The sequence below is a fragment of the Lemur catta genome, chromosome 3, assembly GCF_020740605.2.
Source record: "Lemur catta isolate mLemCat1 chromosome 3, mLemCat1.pri, whole genome shotgun sequence".
Lineage (NCBI taxonomy): Eukaryota > Metazoa > Chordata > Mammalia > Primates > Lemuridae > Lemur > Lemur catta.
Window position 1 is genome coordinate 106,594,123 of NC_059130.1, and position 18,280 is coordinate 106,612,402.

At 39.6% G+C, this 18,280-nt stretch overlaps 1 protein-coding gene and 1 long non-coding RNA gene across 6 annotated transcripts in view; one reads left to right on the forward strand and one right to left on the reverse strand.

Annotated features, from left to right (window-relative positions):
* PHACTR4 (phosphatase and actin regulator 4) overlaps nucleotides 1-1,574 on the reverse strand; it is an 87,412-nt gene extending 85,838 nt beyond the window's left edge. For 4 of the 5 annotated variants that reach the window (XM_045545768.1, XM_045545770.1, XM_045545766.1 and 1 more), the window contains exon 1: nucleotides 1,402-1,574. The gene's annotated coding sequence lies outside the window, so the exon portion shown is untranslated. The remainder of the gene's footprint in view (nucleotides 1-1,401) is intronic. The other variant, XM_045545772.1, reaches the window with a different exon arrangement.
* Nucleotides 1,575-1,614: 40 nt separating this feature from the next.
* LOC123634309 lies at nucleotides 1,615-17,364 on the forward strand. Its single transcript, XR_006733886.1, has 3 exons — nucleotides 1,615-1,705; nucleotides 13,816-13,878; nucleotides 17,245-17,364. It is a non-coding gene; the product is annotated as an uncharacterized LOC123634309 (long non-coding RNA).
* The last annotated feature ends 916 nt before the right edge of the window (nucleotides 17,365-18,280 follow it).

Consider the following 18,280-nt stretch of genomic DNA (forward strand, 5'->3'; position numbering starts at 1 on the left):
CTACTCACTGCTGGGTTAAAAATTAAAGAACCGCATTAAGGACCTACCACCCCTATACAACATTACTAAAACAATCTGGGATTCTCAAGAGTAAGTCACTTCCATTACGAGATATCAAAGTAATAATGTGCAAAGGGCTTTATTTGCCTACTTGGCTAGGGTGGAGAATTAACCTATATAACTCCAATAACCTTCCCTGATTCATGTAAAGAGGTCTTGGCTGTCGTCTATCCTAGAGACTTGAAATGCTAATTAATCTATTTTTCAAAAGGGGTATTTGCAACGGCCTTTAGAAAGCTTTACTTTACCTGATTCTAGCAATGCAGTCTTCCAACGGGACATTTACAGAATTACCACTATCTAACTAAATTTGATTAAATCCACACAATTAAGTGGTTACCAGTAAGAATCTACCACCTCTCCTCCCCTAAACTGGCTTCATTCCTTTTACTTAGTGAAAAAGTGCTTTCTAGAAGCCACTAGATTTCTGGTTTCTCTATAAAGCAGATCCTTGTATTAATGGACTTTTTTCTTTCAACTTTTTGTTTTAAACAAAAGAAATAACAAAAAGATGCGGTTGAGGGGAGCGAGGAGCTGGGTGGCCGGATGAAGTACTGGTGTCTTTTCTGCAATGAATGATGCCCTATAAATCACTCTCCTCCGAGATTTGGGAGGTGTGTGAACTACCATTCTGCCATTCGCATTGGTTCTTTGCGCTCCCCGCCCCCCCGTCACATTTGTGACCTATACAGACATCGCAGCAAATTCTATCTTTTCCCCGTTTCCCAGGGCCGGGGGTGTCGCTTCTTTTCCATAGACTCATTCCTCTACCAAGAAAAACGCCCAGAGATTAGTGCCCTGAAGCCTCCCGGTGCTGACGTTTAAGTTAGACAATAACCTCGAGGTTTCTGCAGAAACTCCTACTAGCTGCAAAATCTTCGTTCTGCTAGCCGGGGTGCAGAGGTCTGAGGGAGGTCGGTTTTGAAAAATGAACTTTGATCCGATCTGGTTACTGTAACCAGATCCCTAGGGAGCGGTCCCCGTCAGGGACTGGCCCGGCAGGCTCCCCCAAGGAGGCAACTCCACGCACGGGCACAAAGGGGGCGCAAAGCCGCCTAGACAAAAGGGCCCGGCTAAGTCTCGGGGGGCGGAGAGGGCGAGCCTACGCGGGCCCTGCTGCAGGCGGCGACGCCACGCCGGGACCGTTGTGGGAGGGCCGAGGAGGGAGGCGGCGGCCCCGAACCGCCCCGCCCTGGCCGGACGCGACCGCGACCTGGGCCGTTACCCTCTGCCCTGACCGCGACCCCCTTGCGGAGCCAAGAACGCGGCCCGAGCCTGAGAGGCACCCGCAGCCCGACCCCACGCGCGGCCCGCTCACTTTCCCTTGCTAGCTGAACTCACCCAGGTCGCCGCCGCCGCCTCCTCAGACTCCACAGCACTTTCCCCCGGAAATCCTACCTGGCCCGCTGGCCGCCCGGCTGTAGCCAGAGCCTTTGGCCCCCGGGGAGGGGGAGAAAGGGAGCGGGCGGGACAGCGAGGCGTAGGAAGTGCCGCCGCGAAGGCTCACGGGACTTGTAGTCCCAGCTGGGCCAGCTGTGCAGCCAGCAGGACAAAATGGCGGGAACTGCAAGTCCTTTGCTCTCCTGGCGGTCGGTCCCCGTACGGCCTCTCTGGGTATGCGCCGCCCGCTGCCGGCGCCCTGCAGGTACAAGAACTTTGGCAACTTTCCTGATGCCGAGGGAGGCAAAGGGCTTTGGGCTTGGAAGGACAGGATTCAGTACTGCTCCAAGAAGGGAACTGATACAAATGTGTGTGCTTTTAGAAAACTGTGCCCCTGTCTGACCAAATTTCAATCATAATCTCCCCAAAAGAAAAAACTATGTATTGAGGGCCAATTTGAGGTGCAAAAATTTTACAAGCAAGTTATCCTCAATTTTGTGTATAAGAAACTCAGGAATCATTCTTGACATCTCCTTCAGGCCACGATGTCCAGTCAGTCTACATCTCCAATATTTTAACTCCGACCATCACTTAGTGGAAGCCAACATCATCCCTCTCCAAGTCTCACTAGTTTCAGGTCTCCAGGCTATCACCCTCCAAACACCTTCCTTGCTGCTGCCAGAGGATCTTTCTAAATGCCAAACCCATTGTGTTACAACTCAACTTAGCCCTAAATATAAGACCTAAAGCTATAACACTTCTAGAAGACGTCTTAGGAGAAAAATCTATGTAACTTTCAAATACACGATGCATTTTTTTTTTTTTTTTTTTTTTTTGAGACGGAGTCGCTCTGTCACCTGGGCTAGAGTGCCGTGGCATCAACCTCGCTCACAGCAACCTCAAACTCCGGGGCTCAAGCCATCTTCCTGCCTCAGCATCCCCAGTAGCTGGGACTACAGGCGTGCACCACCATGCCCGGTTAATTTTTCCTATTTTTAGTTGTCCAGCTAATTTTTTTCTATTTGTAGCAGAGACGGGTCTCGCTTTTGCTTAGGCTGGTATCGAACTCCTGTCCTGAGCTCAAGTGATTTTTCCCTGCCTTGGCCTCCCAGAATGCTAGGATTACAGGCGTGAGCCACCGGCCGCCAGCCCCAAATGATGTCCTTTTTATTTCTGTAAAACCAACATCTTAACAGAATCCAGAACTAAACATAGCTACGAAGCAACAACAAAAAAAGAACATCTTACCGAGGTTATGAATTTAATAAATATCTGGATGACCCCCCCCCCCGCGCCATATAAAAATAAAGTCACCACTATAGTTAAACTGGATGATTTCACCATAGTTTCAAATCCTGAAGGCAATTCTCCTGAGCTGAGAAAGTCAATGAATTGGCAAAGAATTAATTGGGCCAATCAGATGACAACATGCAAATGAGAGTGAATTTTTAAAGTCTCCTCACCATAGCTTTGAGTATTGTAAAATTTAAAGAAACGATTATGTTGCTGCCACCTGCAGGCCACATCTCTCAATATCAGGTTCATGGAAATACCCAGGGGGATTCTTCTCTCCGTTGAGTCCTTTGTGGGGCTCTGGATTGGAAAAAGAGTGACTCACAAATTTCTCCCTTTTCTCCCTCAGCCCACACTCTGCCACAAGCCAAAATTGGTAACAGGGGTTCCTAAAAGTGGGGACTGTGGCATCAGATTGCCTGAGTTTGAATCCTGTCTTTACCTGGGGTAAATCAGATACCCGTTCTATACCTCAGTTTCTTCATCTATAAAATGGGGATGATAACAGTAGCTCCTTTATATAGGTGTTGTGAGGATTGAATTAGATCATGTAAAGTGTTTAGCATAATCCCCGGCACATAGTGAAGATAGAACAAATATTAATAGTTGTCATTGTTAGGTAGCACTTCAGAGCCTCTCCTAGTCTTTTGTTGTTGTTGTTTGTTTGTTTTTGGAGTCAAGGTCCCATTCTGTTGCCCAGGCTGGAGTACAGTGACACTATTATAGCCCACTGCAGCCTTGAACTGCTGGGCTAAAGAGATCTTCCCGACTCAGCCTCTCAAGAAGCTAGGACTACAGGCATGCACCACCACACCCAGCTTATTTTTTAATTTTTTGTAGAGACAGGTCTTGCTATGTTGCCCAGGCTGGCCCTCAAACTCCTGGCCTCAAATGATCCTTCCACCTCGGCCTCCCAAAGTGCTGGGATTACAGGCGTGACCCACCACGCCCGGCTCCTATTCTAAACTGACAGATTGTACCTTGACACACAGAAGTCCAATGGAAGGACTTTTAGCACCTGGTTCTATCACATACAGCTTGTGATCTTGGGCAAGTATCCTAACCTCTTTGAACTTTACTTGACCTCACTGATGGTTCTGGAGATTACATGAGATCATCTATGTAAAGCAACAAGACAGTGCCTGGCACGGAGAGGACAGTTAATAAATGGAGTGATGATTAACACAGAAATAGTTGCCAAGTATAGCTAAAAGTTGAACAGCACAGGTCACAAACAGGCAGGCCACAGGCAGTCACTAACCTACAGATATTTTGGTTTGGCCCACAGTGTTTTACATTTTTAAAATTATTTACCAGCATTAAAAACAGAAATTTCACATTTAAGTCCAGATTCTTAATTTCTCTTTAAAAATGTGAAGATCTGACACTATGCATCACACCTGATCTATAAGGAAAGTGGCGGGAAGACCTAATTTCTTCCAAGAGAGCCAAGTATGAGACACAGAGGTTGAGTGGGGGTCAGCCTGATAAAGAGATAGGGGACAATGCTTCAAGCAGGGGGACTGGTGCACCCAAAGGCCTTGGGTCAGGGAGTTTAGTGCCTCCAGGCAGCCAAGTGGCTGGAGCACAGTGAGCAAGATGGTGTGCAGAAGATGAAACTTCAGTTGGCACCTTAAGGATTTTGGTCTTTATCTTGAGGACAAGTGTATTCTAAAGCTAGAAGCTAGGAGGTAGCCAACTGGTGTAACAAATTGAGGAGGTAGGCAGGATCAGAATGGAGAAGGGCAGCGGTTAGCAATTAGCAGCTGAAAAAGTGGAGAAGTGCAAGGGCAGTATAGGATCTATATCTAGAAACTCTGGACATATGCAGGACAGCCTTTTAGGTGTGGTCTGGCAAAGGGCAGATTTTATGAGAACCAAGTAGAGTTGGACACCAAGGTGAATATCTTATGTTCATTTTAATAGGGAAAAAATGAGAGGAATAAACATTTCACCCAAGGGAGTATAACAAACGAGATACAGAGCTAGAGTCACAATACCTATCTCTAATTTGTTGCTCCTCCCACTATATTAGTTTTCTCAAGGTGAATAATCTCATTGCCAATATTTTGTTATTAATAATAATAATAATTTTCATTTATTGAGAGCTTGTTAAATGTTAGGTTCTGTACTTATGTGCATTATTATCTCAGTTTTTCACTCAGTTAACAAGTTCAGTCCACCCAAAATATTAGTACCAAGGGACTATGAGACATTGGAAACACAGGAATGAATGAAACAGACACCATCCCTATCCTTTGGAATTCACAATCCAGAAAGAAAGAGAGTAGTTTAAGAAGTAATATAAAGAGTAATTGGCAGGTGCTAGAGGGAGAGTATAACAGTGGACCCTACCTACCATGGGCAGCAGGGAAGGTATTCTGGAAGAAGTGGCAGTCATGCTGGAAGAGCAGGAGGAATTATCAAGATGAAATATGGGGGAAGAGTGGCTCAGGCAAAGAGAACAGCAGGTGGAAGGTGCTATTTTCACAATAACCTGATGAGATAGGTGCTATTATTATCCCCTGCTCACAGATGAGAAAACTGTGGCTCAGAGAGATGAAGTAACTGACCCACTAGCCAGTGCTGAAGCCAGGATGTAAGCCTATGTCTACCTAGAACAAAGCTCATTCTCTTCACTGCTAAGCTAGATATTTCTGTTGGTTTACCCTTTCTTTCTAAGGGTCATGTGAGTGACCCTTAGAAAGAAAATAGAATATTAATTGAGATATCTGCAATGCCAGATGTTGAAATCGTGGCTTACAAACTGTATAAGCATGTCTGTGTCATGGTTGGCTGTCAATTTTGGAATGACAGCTATTTAGTGACACAGCTCTCGTGCTAATGTTTGAATGGATGTTCATTTCAACTTAGTGTGATTCAACAGCTATGTACTGAGTGCCTACTATGTGCCAGCCATGGTGCCAGGCACCGTCATGGTTACCAAGATCATGAGACAAGTTCCTAAATACTAGGCTAAAGATCATGTAATCACTATCACTAACAAAGTTTTAAAAATAAATAACAAAGCCATAACCCTAGCAGTTAGAAACTTATTGCAATGGCTACATGTTTTGAGCATCAACGGTGTGCCAAGCACAGCAAGAGGTACCTTAAAGAAAATTTAAATGTTCATGATCATAACTAAAAACTAGAAGCACTTACCAGGAGCTCTGTTAAGCAGTTTACATGTATTATCTCTTTTAACTCTTGTGTTTATTCTATAATGTTAATGTCATCATTTAATGACAGTAACATTTCTCAGATAAGAAAACTGTGCTTCAGAGATTTTTGCCTGAGACCCCAGAGCCAGTAAGTAGAAGAACTGGAACTCAAACTCAGGTCTGCCTGACTCTGAAACTTGGGCTCTAGACCACCGCACCACTACCTCTGCAAGGAGAGTCAGCTTGTCAAAAACCCGGGAGAGGGCTGTGTGTAGTTGCTCATGCTTGTAATCTCAGCACTTTAGGAGGCTAAGGCAGAAGGATCACTTAAGGCCAGGAGTTTGAGACAAACTTGGGCAACATAGTGAGATCCCATCCCTGTAAAAAAATATTTAAAAATCAGCCAGGTGTGGTGGGGCACACCTGTAGTCCTAGCTACTTGGAAGGCTGAGGCGGGAGGATTGCTTGGGCCCAGGAGTTCAAGGTTACCGTGAGCTATGATCATGCCCCTGCACTCCAGCCTAGGTGACAGAGCAAGACCCTGTCTCTTAAAAAAAAAAAAAAACAACCAGGAGAATGTGTTATAATCTATGTAGCCAACCACACATCCAGAAAGGAAAAATAAATACTGGTGCTTTTAAAACCCACCAAGAAAGTAAAGAAACAGGGGGAAAAAAATCAAAACAATATATCTGTTATAGAATCAGATCCTAGTTAATCCCTAAAACAGAGAGCCTATCCAAAATATTTATCATTTAATTATGCTAAATTTTCCCCTAGAATTGTCTTTAAATTTAACTAGTTACTAAAGCACAGAATCTTTGGTATCAAGATATACTTCTTTAATTCTTGTGTTACATCTATGTGCGAAAGAAAATAAACTATTTTGCAAAAATCAGTATCAAGCAAACAAGTGACTCCATTAAGAATGGGGTGCAAACTGCTCTGTGCTTCGTAAACCAGGAGAAAAAGAACCCCACAGGAGGCAGCCATCGGCCCTTGACCATATGAATATCCTGTCTCTATGATTACTTGTGGCTATGAGCAGGGAGGTATGCATCCTCCTTCCAGATGTTCAGATATGGCCAGAGGTGTGAAATCTGTGTGGCTAAGGAAGTGAACAGAATTGGCTCTGTGACACAGACCAGGGCGATCAATGTTGTGTTCAAACATAGGGATGTTTGCATTTCTATCTGCTGATTGACCTTTTGTCACAACACAAAAATACAAGAAAAGAAACTAATATTTATTGAGTGCCACTTTGTATATGCTATATTATTGTCTCAACAATTCATTTAATGCTGTAGAAACTGGAGTTCAGAGAGGTAGAAGTTCTATTATAGCAACTGTAACAAATTACTTATTATAACAAAAATCCTCTTAATAAAACAATAATGATAGCTCCCATTAACTGAGTGCATATTATGTGCCAGGCACTGTGGAGGGCACTTCCCATTATTTCACTTAATCTTCACAACGACTCTGTGGTATAAGGACTCTTACCCATTTTAAAGGAAAAAAAAAAACAGACATTCATGAGGTTAAGCAACTTTACAAGGTCACTTGGTTAGCAAGTGGCATCTGTTTGTGTCCATCTTTCTGCCAATTACTGTAAATTTCTTGAGGGCAAGGACAGTGTCTTATTCATCTCTGCATTCCTAGGCCTTAACGCTCCATGCTTGACATGGAGTAGAGAGAATTCAGTAAATATTTTTGAATAAATGAGTGAAAGAACAAACAATGTATCCCTAGATAAATAGTAGAGCCACGACTGGGATTTAGGTCTTCTGTCTTGAAGTCTAGTATGCTTCCCATAATTGCATATTCCCTGCCTAAATCAGGATCCTGATCAATCACTCACATGCCTCTTTCACTCTGGAAATTTCTATTAGATACTTTTCATGTGAGTATAATAGAGTGACTCTACTTCTAGGTCTTTTATGTTACAGAAATACTAGCACAAGTGTACAGGGATGTTTTACCAGGGTATCCACTATTGGTATCTCAGAAAAAAAATATGAAAAATAAGTATTTATTAAGGGAAGAATGATTACATGGTACATCCATTCTATAGAATATCATGTAACTTTAAAGAGAATAAGGTAAATCTTATATTGATGATGTACAAGAATGGCTACAAGATTGGATTATGTAGAATACGTGGGTTTCAGAATGTTAACTATGGTTTAGTGTATATAACAGTAATCACGTATTCAACATTCATTGCATACCTTATTTCAGGTACTCTTCAAAGTGTATTACATGTATTACCATATTTCACTAAACCTAAGATAGTGTTTATTGAATGCTTACATTATATTTAGAACTGTGCTAAATGTTCTTATTTTATAGATATAAAAATGTGGGAAAAATATGTCTTTTGAAATCAAATATGGTATTTTGAGGGTGGGGGCATTGGGAAGATGTTGGTCAAAGGATACAAAATTTCAGTTAGACATGAAAAATAAGTTTAAGATAGGACTTAGAGATTTTGTGAAAGAAAAAATAGAAAAGGGGCCGGGCGCGGTGGCTCACGCCTGTAATCCTAGCACTCTGGGAGGCTGAGGCAGGTGGATCGCTCAAGATCAGGAGTTCGAGACCAGCCTGAGCGAGACTCTGTCTCTACTAAAAATAGAAAGAAATTATCTGGACAACTAAAAATATATATAGAAAAAATTAGCCGGGCATGGTGGCGCATGCCTGTAGTCCCAGCTACCCGGGAGGCTGAGGCAGTAGGATCGCTTAAGCCCAGGAGTCTGAGGTTGCTGTGAGCTAGGCTGACACCATGGCACTCACTCTAGCCAGGGCAACAAAGCGACATTCTGTCTCAAAAAAAAAAAGAAGAAAAAATAGAAAAGAAAAAAATAAGTTTAAGAGATCTATTGCACAATATGGCGACTATAGTTAATAACAATACATTTTATAATTGAAAATTGCCAAGAGAGTAGATTATAAGTGTTGTCACTACAAACTTGCCATTCTAAAATTTATACATATATCAAGATATCATCTTGTACATCATAAATATGTATGCTTTTTTGTCATATATTCTGTCATATTAGGCTTCATTTTCCCTGAAGAAGACTGGTTTGCAGCTGGGTGAGGTGGCTCACGCCTGTAATCCTAGCACTCTGGGAGGCCGAGGTTGGAGGATCACTTGAGGTCAGGAGTCAAGATCAGCCTGAGCAACAGTGAGACGCCATCTCTACTAAAAATAGAAAAATCAGCCAGACGTGGTGTTGAGTGCCTGTACTCCCAGCTACTTGGGAGGCTGAGGCAGGAGGATTGCTTGAGCCCAGGAGTTTGAGGTTGCTGTGAGCTTGGCTGAAGCCACAGCACTCTAGCCTGAGTGACTGAGCAAGACTGTGTCTCAAAAAAAAAAAAAAAGAAGACATACAGGCCGGAAGAGGTATTTTCCCCAAAGGAAAATATGTGGAGGACAAAGTATGAGACAGCAGGTGTCTAGTTCTCATATTCTGTTTTATATTTTTGTCATTTGTAGATTGTATTTCTTCTGCCGGGCTGTTAATTCTTTTTGAGGATAGGAACTTATTAGTCATCTTTGTATATTCCTCTGACTCTATAGAAAATATAAAGAAGAAATTTTTTTAAAATGACCTGTAATTCCACCGCACATTGATGGCCCCTTCCCTTTTAGGTAGATCATTAGACATACACACATGCACACACATACACACTCATATACATACACATACAACTATACATATATATCTTTTAAATAAACTGCACAAATTAAATTATACTGCTGTTTTTGTATCCTGCTTTTATCTACCTAACATCTTTTTTCTAAACATTTTCTCTATGTAAAATATTCTTTGAAAAAACACAATTTTAAATGGCTACCAAATTTTCTACACTAAGGATGTGTCATCTTTTATTTAGAAATGCCCCTATCATTGGTTAGATGATTTCAAATTATTTCCATGATTAGTAATGCAGTAATGAAACCCTTCAAGACAGTATTTATTTTCATTATTTCTCTGGGAGAAATGCCTAGAGTGGAAATGCTGCGTCAAAGAGCACCTACTGGAAGCTCAGCACCAACTCAAACCCTGGGGAGGGGGATAGTCATCAATCAATGAATCTGCTAATAAGATGGTAAATTCTGGAGAGTAATCTAGTAACAGGTGTATGGCAATGTAAATCAGGAACTTTAGAAATGTTCATTTCTTTGACTTTGTAATTATTAAACATTTAATTGCTCTCTTTTTGCTATGACAAGGGGTCTAGTCATCATCTGTGGTATATGTATCTTGCTCTGTAAGTCTGTGTTTTGCTCTTGCTCTATAATCCTGTCTTGCTCCCTCTCAATAAATTTGTGCTTGCCTTAAAAAAAATTAAAATTTAATTAAACTTTTAATGACAGTGTAAATTCTCAAAGTTAATTTGATAAAAGATGTGAGTAACTTTAGAATGGCTATTATTAAAAAGACAAAAAATAACAGATACTGACTAGGATATGGAGAAAAGGGAACTGTTATACTCTGTTGGTAGGAAAGTAAATTAGTACAACCACTATGGAAAACAGTATGGAGATTTCTTAAAAAACTAAAAGTAGGCTGGGCACAGTGGCTCACACCTATAATCCCAGCACTCTGGGAGGCTGAGGTGGGAGGATAGATTGAGGCCAGGGGTTGCAACAGCCTGGCAACAGCCAATAGTGAGATCACATCTCTATGAAAAAAAAATTGCCAGGAATGGTAGCAGGAGCCTATAGTCCTAGCTGCTTGGGAGGCTGAGGTGGGAGGGTCACTTAAGTTCAGAAGTTCAAGGTTGCCATGAGCTATGATTGTGCCACTGCCCTCCAGCCTGAACAACAGAGTAAGACCCTGTCTCTAAAATAAAGAAATATATAAATGAATTTTTAAAAAACTGAGGAGAAACCTAAAACTAGAGCCACTATGTGATCCAGCAACACCACTACTGAAATCCAAAGGAAAAGAAATCTGTATGTCAAAGGAATACCTGCATTGGTGTTTTTATGACAGTACTATTCACATGGATATAGAATCAACCTAATGTCCATCAACAGACAAATGGATAAAGAAAATGTGGTACATATACATAATAGAATACTATCAGGGATAAAAAAATAATGTAATAAAAATTTATTGAAGTGCTATTCTTTTGTTGAACATTTAGGTTGTTTCAAGATTTTTATTATGAAATATATTTAGTTTTTTTCTATACTTTAGCTAATTTCCTCAGCCTGGATTATCAGAGGTGGGACTATTGGGTCAAAGCATATGAACATTTGGTGATTCTTTTTTTTTTTTTTAATTTATTTTTAACTGACAATCATTTGGTGGTTCTTGATATTTACTTCCAAATTGCTTTCTGGTAGATTTTCACTGACTTATAATGCCAGTAGAAACATGAGAATACCCATTTTACTATAATTAAAAAAGTATTGGGTATTAAGATTTTTTTAAAAAATCATGAAGCTAGAAAAATATTTCATATAAACCAATTTTAAAATCAATCAATTTGCCTTCTCTCCTTCCCCCCAAAAATTCAAAAAATTATTTGAACAATGGCAAAATTTTTGAAATAAGTGTGTGAGTTCTCAAAATAAGTACTTTGAAGGGAACTACTTATTTAGATGTTTCTCTTCTGGTATATTTGTTTGCTTTTCTAAATTAGTCTCATCAGTTCACATTCTCACCACCAAGGAAAAACACAGAAACAATTATAGTCAACTTGACCTACGGCCAATGTGGTGACTCATATCCTGTTCACCTCTAGAGTTCAGTGTTGGTTCTGTATTGTTGGGCCCCACAGCTGTTAAGAACCTGTCCCTGCCTAAGGGCATCCTGAGGATCCTCTCTCCTTTAAGAAGAGGGAAGATCACCTTTCAAAGTGGATGGAGGAGGCTGACCTCTCCTACACACTCCTGCACTGGCCATGTGGACTAAAAAGCAGGGCACAGAAAGGGAGGAAAGTCCCAGACACCCTTATTCCCCTACTAAAACATTACTTTTTCCATTTAAAAAAAATTATTTTTTTAAGTTATACAAGAAATATACAATTGTCATAAAAAGAGGCAAAAAGAATAAAAACTACAGCTTATCTCAAAAAATTAAAAATTAAAACTACAGCTTATTTCCAACATCAAGTTCTAACTATTAACACTTTGAAGTATTTATTTTTATGCCATTTTCTCTATGTACATGTTTTATAAAAAATAACATACTGTACACATTATTTTAAAACTTTTTTTTTCACATAATAATAATTACAGCTTACATTTACATAATGTTTACTATGGGCCAGGTACTATCCCAGATATTTTTACGTATAATAATTCATTTCAACTTCATGAGAATTTTATAAGGAAGGCAATATTAGTATTCTCATTTAATGATAAGGAAACTAAGGCAGAGGAGTTAAGTAATTTGCTTAAGGTCACACAGTTAATAGGTTAACTATCTGTAATATTTTTCCATGTCATCAAATTCATTTCTACAAATTCTTTTTGAATGGCTACAGGATATCTTATGTATGGATGAAGTATCATTTAATTATTCCATCCCCTCCTATTAGACATCAAGATTATTTGTATTTTTTGCTATCATATACATTGCTAAAATGATCAGCCTTGTGCTAAACCTTTGTGAACATTCCGAATTATTTTACACTAAATGCCCTCAAGAACAGTTGCATTGATTTTTTTTTTTTTTTTTTTGAGACAGAGTCTCACTTTGTTGCCTGGGCTAGAGTCAGTGCCATGGCGTCAGCCTAGCTCACAGCAACCTCAAACTCCTGGGCTTAAGCGATCCTACTACCTCAGCCTCCTCAGTAACTGGGACTACAGGCATGCGCCACCATGCCCGGCTAGTTTTTTTTTTTATATATATATTTTTAGTTGTCCAGATAATTTATTTCTATTTTTAGTAGAGATGGGGGGTCTCACTCAGGCTGGTCTCGAACTCCTGACCTCGAGCGATCCACCCGCCTGGGCCTCCCAGAGGGCTAGGATTACAGGCATGAGCCACCGCGCCCGGCCTGCATTGATTTTTATTTCCTCCAAAAAGGTGTTCCTTTCTCTACTTTCTCCATGACCCTGAATGTCGTAAATTTTAACATTTTTGCCTACAGTAACTTTTTAAAATTCATATTTTCAGTTCTGAGAAATAAATTAGAGCACTAAAGTATGAGTGATTTCTTTAGAGTAAAAAAGTCAAGGTCTAAAAGCTCTCCTTTTCCACAATCTCCTGCTTTTTACAGATGCTGGGGCTCATGTTTTATACACAAACTCACCACAGAGGAATGAGAAGTGTTAACCTGGGACAAACCAGCTTACACAGTCAAGCTTCTTTTGGTCTACAAGTCAGCATTCACTAATTCACTCACTCATTCAACAAATATTTGAAAGATTATTATATGAGTAGTGCTATGCTATCTAGGGGTTAAGGGGTTCACAGAAATAAGTATTTAGGACAGTGCCAAATAAAACATTAAGCACAGTGCCAGGCACATAAGAATTGATAAAAAAAAAATCAATATTTATATCAGGTACTGTGCTAAATGCTAAATGAGTGGATTAACTCACTACAACAATCTCTAGGAACAGGGTTCTGTGATCATATTAATTTTGCACATAAGAAAACTAAGGCCTAGAGAGGTTTACCCAGAGCAACATACTTGCAGTGGAGTTTAGATTTCAATCTGAGATTCCAAAGTCTGTGCTCTTAGTCATTATGCTATACTATAAAACACAGTTCCTCCCCTTAGGAAGCATACAGTCTTGTCAATAATACTAAAATTGAGAACAGCTAACAAGTATTAAACACTTATGTGCCAAATGCTCTGCTGGGTCTTTATGCATATTGATCATTTAATTTATATGAAAATCCTATGAAACAGGGATAACCTTATAATTACGCTTGTTTTACAGATGAGAAAATAGACTTGCTGGGAGTTTAAATGACTTGCCCAAGATACGAACAGCTATTAAATGGTAAGGGTGGAAGCCCAGATATATAGACATGGAACTACCTCACGGGGAACATGATGAAATGTGAAATGAGTGATGCTACTTAGCTGCTGTCAAAAGTCAGAGGTCAGAGGAAAGACACTTACGTGACCTTCTTGTTGTCCAGGAATGATCACAGAACGACAGAAAGGGAAAATCCTAGTGCCCTGTTGGGCTCTGTGTCGAAAACCTTCCCACAGTTTAGCTCATTATATCCTCTTGAGATGAAGGCATCATTATTCTCAATTTGACAGATGAGGAAATAGATTCTTTGCGAGGTAACGCAATATGTCTGAGGTCATACAGCTAGTAAAGGGATGGCTAGAATGGGAGGCTACATATATCTCTCAAGCCTGAGCTCTTAACCACTATGTTACGTGCTTTCCATTGTTTGGTCTTGCTTTTTGGTTGTGTAGGAGTCACATTGGCAGAGATGAATGGAAAAGGCAATGGTGAAAGGATATTAGAAAGATAATACAGTAGGATGACTATAGGCAACAATATTACATAGTGTCAAACAGCTAGAAGGAGGATATTCAATGTTCCCAACCCAAAGAAATGGATATGTTTATCACTGTGATCTGATCACTATACGTTATATGTTGCAAAACATCACTATTTACCTCATGAATATGTACAATTATTATTTGTCAATTTAAAAACTTAAAAATAAATAAAAAAGAAAGATAATAATACATAAGAGCAAGCTTGTTCAGTGCTAAAGATTAATTTACTTTTGTAAGGAGCCCTTTGTTCACATAGCTTTTATGTCTATGCAAATTGTATAAATGTCTGTTTCTGCTGTTATAATGGCAGCTACTAAAAACAGGGACTACGAAGCCAGGCATGGCAATGTTTGTAGTCCCAGATGCTCAGGAGGCTGAGGTGAGAGGATTGCTTGAGCCCAGGAGTTTGAGACCAGCCTGGGCAACATAGCAAGATCCTGTCAAAGAAAGAAAGAAAAAATGAAAGAGAGAGAGAAAAAGAAAGAAAAGAAAAAACAGGGGCAATATCTTAGCCATTTTTGTAACCTAGCATCCAGCATAGTGCTTAGCTTGCAGTTCCAACAAAGGTGGGAAAAATAGGGAAGAGTCACATTGCATAGATCTTGGAATGGCAACTAAGGAACCCACAATGCAAATATCCTAAATAAAATAGTAGGTACCCAAACTCAACAGGATATTTAAAAGATAAAAATCATGATGCATATGAGTTATCCCAGAAGTAGAACAATCGCCCAACAGCAGAAAATCTGTCAATATAAATCACTACATTGATGGATCGAAGGATAAAAAAATCACATCTCTTTTTTCACATTTAATAGAGAAACCTGATGAAACAGCATTAAGGTCAGGACTAAGCTGTGGATGCTCACTATTAACACTAGTGTTACCCAGAGTGTTGGAGAGTCTGGCCAATTCTTTTAGGTAAAAGAAGTATGTAAAAATAGAAAGGGAAGAGATGCAATTGCCATTGCTTGCCAATGATATGACAGTCTGTATGGAAAATAAAACAGTATCAGCAGGAAAACTATTGGAATTATAAAAGAATGAAGCATATTTGCAAGAATAGAAGTTATCTCACAAAAATCAATAGTGGCCCGCACCTGTATTGCCAGCACTTTGGGAGGCTAACGTGGGAGTATCGCTTGAGGTCAGGAGTTTGAGACCAGCCTGAGCAAGAGAGAGACCCTGTCTCTACTAAAAATAGAAAAAATTAGCCGGTCGTGGTGGTGTGTGCCTGTAGTCCCAGCTACTCAGGAGGCTGAGGCAGGAGGATTGCTTGAGCCCAGGAGTTTGAGGTTGCAGTGAGCTATGATGATGCCACTGTACTATAGCCTAGCCAGAGCAACAGAGTGAGACTCTGTCTCCAAAAAAAAAAAAAAAAAAATCCATAATGTTCTTATACCAGCAATAACCACCTTAAAAATGTAATAAAAATATACTATCTACAATAGCAACTAAACTACTTGTATAATGTATTGCAGGAATCAGCAAACTTTTTCTGTAAAGGGCCAAACGGAAAATATTTTCCACTTTGAGGGCCACATGGTCTGTATTGCAGCTATTCAAATCTGTTCTTACAGTACAAGAGCAGCCATAGACAATATTTAAATGAATAAATATAGATGTGTTCCAATAAATCTTTATTTATAAAAACAGGCAGCAGGCAGACATGCATTGGTATAGTTGGCTGATTACTGGTCTGCAGTAATTAGCCTAAAAGCAATGCCCAAGAAATTTATCAAGAAAAAAACTTTAAACTCAGGGACATAAGAAGATCTGTCATACTTGGCATAACCCAAATAGTGCAAAAATTTTATTCATTTACTTAATATCCAGAGCACCTACAAGAAACCCAGGTACTTTTGGGGGCACTAGGGATATAGCAGAGAACAAAACAAAGCATCTGCCATCACCAATATTACATTTTAGTGGAGAAGCAGTAAATAAAGTCAGATGGCAATAAATGCTATGAAAAAACTTAAATAAGAAACAAGAATAGAGAGTAGAGAGTGACAGAGTGTTATTGTGCTACTTAATTTTGGATAGTCAAGGAAGGCTTCCTTGACATTTTAGCAGAGACCTAAAAGAGGTAAAGGAAGGCCGGGCACAGTGGCTCACACCTGTAATCCTAGCACTCTGGGAGGCCGAGGCGGGAGGATCCCTTGAGGTCAGGAGTTCGAGACCAGCCTGAGCAAGAGCAAGACCCCCGTCTCTACTAAAAATAGAAAGAAATGATCTGGACGGCTAAAAATATATATAGAAAAAAAAAATTAGCCCGGCATGGTGGCACATGCCTGTAGTCCCAGCTACTCAGGAGGCTGAGGCAGTAGGATTGCTTGAGCCCAGGAGTTTGACGTTGCTGTGAGCTTGACGCCACGGCACTCTAGTCTGGGCAACAGAGTGAGACTCTGTCTCAAAAAAAAAAAAAAAAAAAAAGAGGTAAAGGAAACCAGCCACACTGAATTCTGGGGAAGGAGTGTTCCATGCAAAGATGTTAGTTCTCTCCCAAATTAATCTGTACATATTCAGTGAAATTCCAATAAAAATTCCAGTAGTAATGTTGAAAAACTATTATAAAGCTCACTCTAAAATGAATATAGAAGAATAAAGGTCTATAAAAGCTAAATCTATTTTTGAAAAGTAGGAGTACCTGCCCTACTGGTAGAACTGGCTCCACCACAAAGCCACAGTAATAAAAACATTGTGCTGCTGGCACTGAAACAAAGAAAAAGACCAATGAAATAGAATGCAGAGCTTAAAAATAAAGCGTATATGTAATGTGTTTGGGGTGCTAGATTGCAAAGATTGTTTTTCAGATGGTGATGGAATAACTATTTCACTGTAGGGAGAAGAAAGCTGGATTTTTACTTAGAACCATACAGAAGATGGAATCCAGATGGATTAAAGACTTAAATGTAGAAGTTAAAACTATAAAGCTAATGTAAGAAAATACAGGAAAAATCTATGTCACCTAGGGTAAATAAAGGCTTCCTAAAAAAGACTCCAAACCATAAGGTCAAAATTTAGGACATCTACTTATTTAATGACATTGCAGATAAAGTTAACAGGAAGGTGATAGACTGAAAGAAGATATTTGCAATGTTTAAAACAAAGGGTTAACATCTAGAATATGCAAAGATTCCTGCAAATAAATAAGACAGAAAATCAAACAGAAAAAATGGGCAAAGAATTTATAGATACCTTAGTTTCACATACTAAAGAAGTCTATATACCATCACATACAAAGAAGCAAATGAAAAAATTCTCAAATTTAATTATAATCAGTGACATGCAAATCAAAACAACCAAGAGCTGCCACTTTACATCCATCAAACTGGCAAAATTAGGAAGATGGATAACACTAATGACTGGTGAAGATGTGGATATGAGTTCTTTCGCACTGGCAATAGGAAAGTAAACAGTACAGCCATTCTGAAAAGTAATCTGGCAATATCTAGCGAACTTGAGCACAGCCATAGCTATATGGACCAGGGGAATTTTCACACCAATCTAAACATTTGCTTATTTTAGCATTTTTCATGGTAGTGTAGAGTTGAAGGCAATCTAGGTTTCTATCATCAAGGGACTGAATGAAGTAAACATGGTAGATATACAGTGGTTATATGCCTGGATTCTGAAGACAGACTGCCTGATTTGAGATTCAGGGTCCATCACTTACTAGCTCTGACTTTGGACAATAGAAAAAAAAATTTTGAGTAATCTCTCTGTGCCTCCCTCTCATCTATAAAATGGGAGTAATAATAACAATCCTCATAGTGTTGTTGTGAGAAGTATATGAATTGAAACATTTAAAGCATCTGTCACAGAGTTAAGCACTATTTAAACATTAATATTACTACTGTTAATATGAAAACATATGC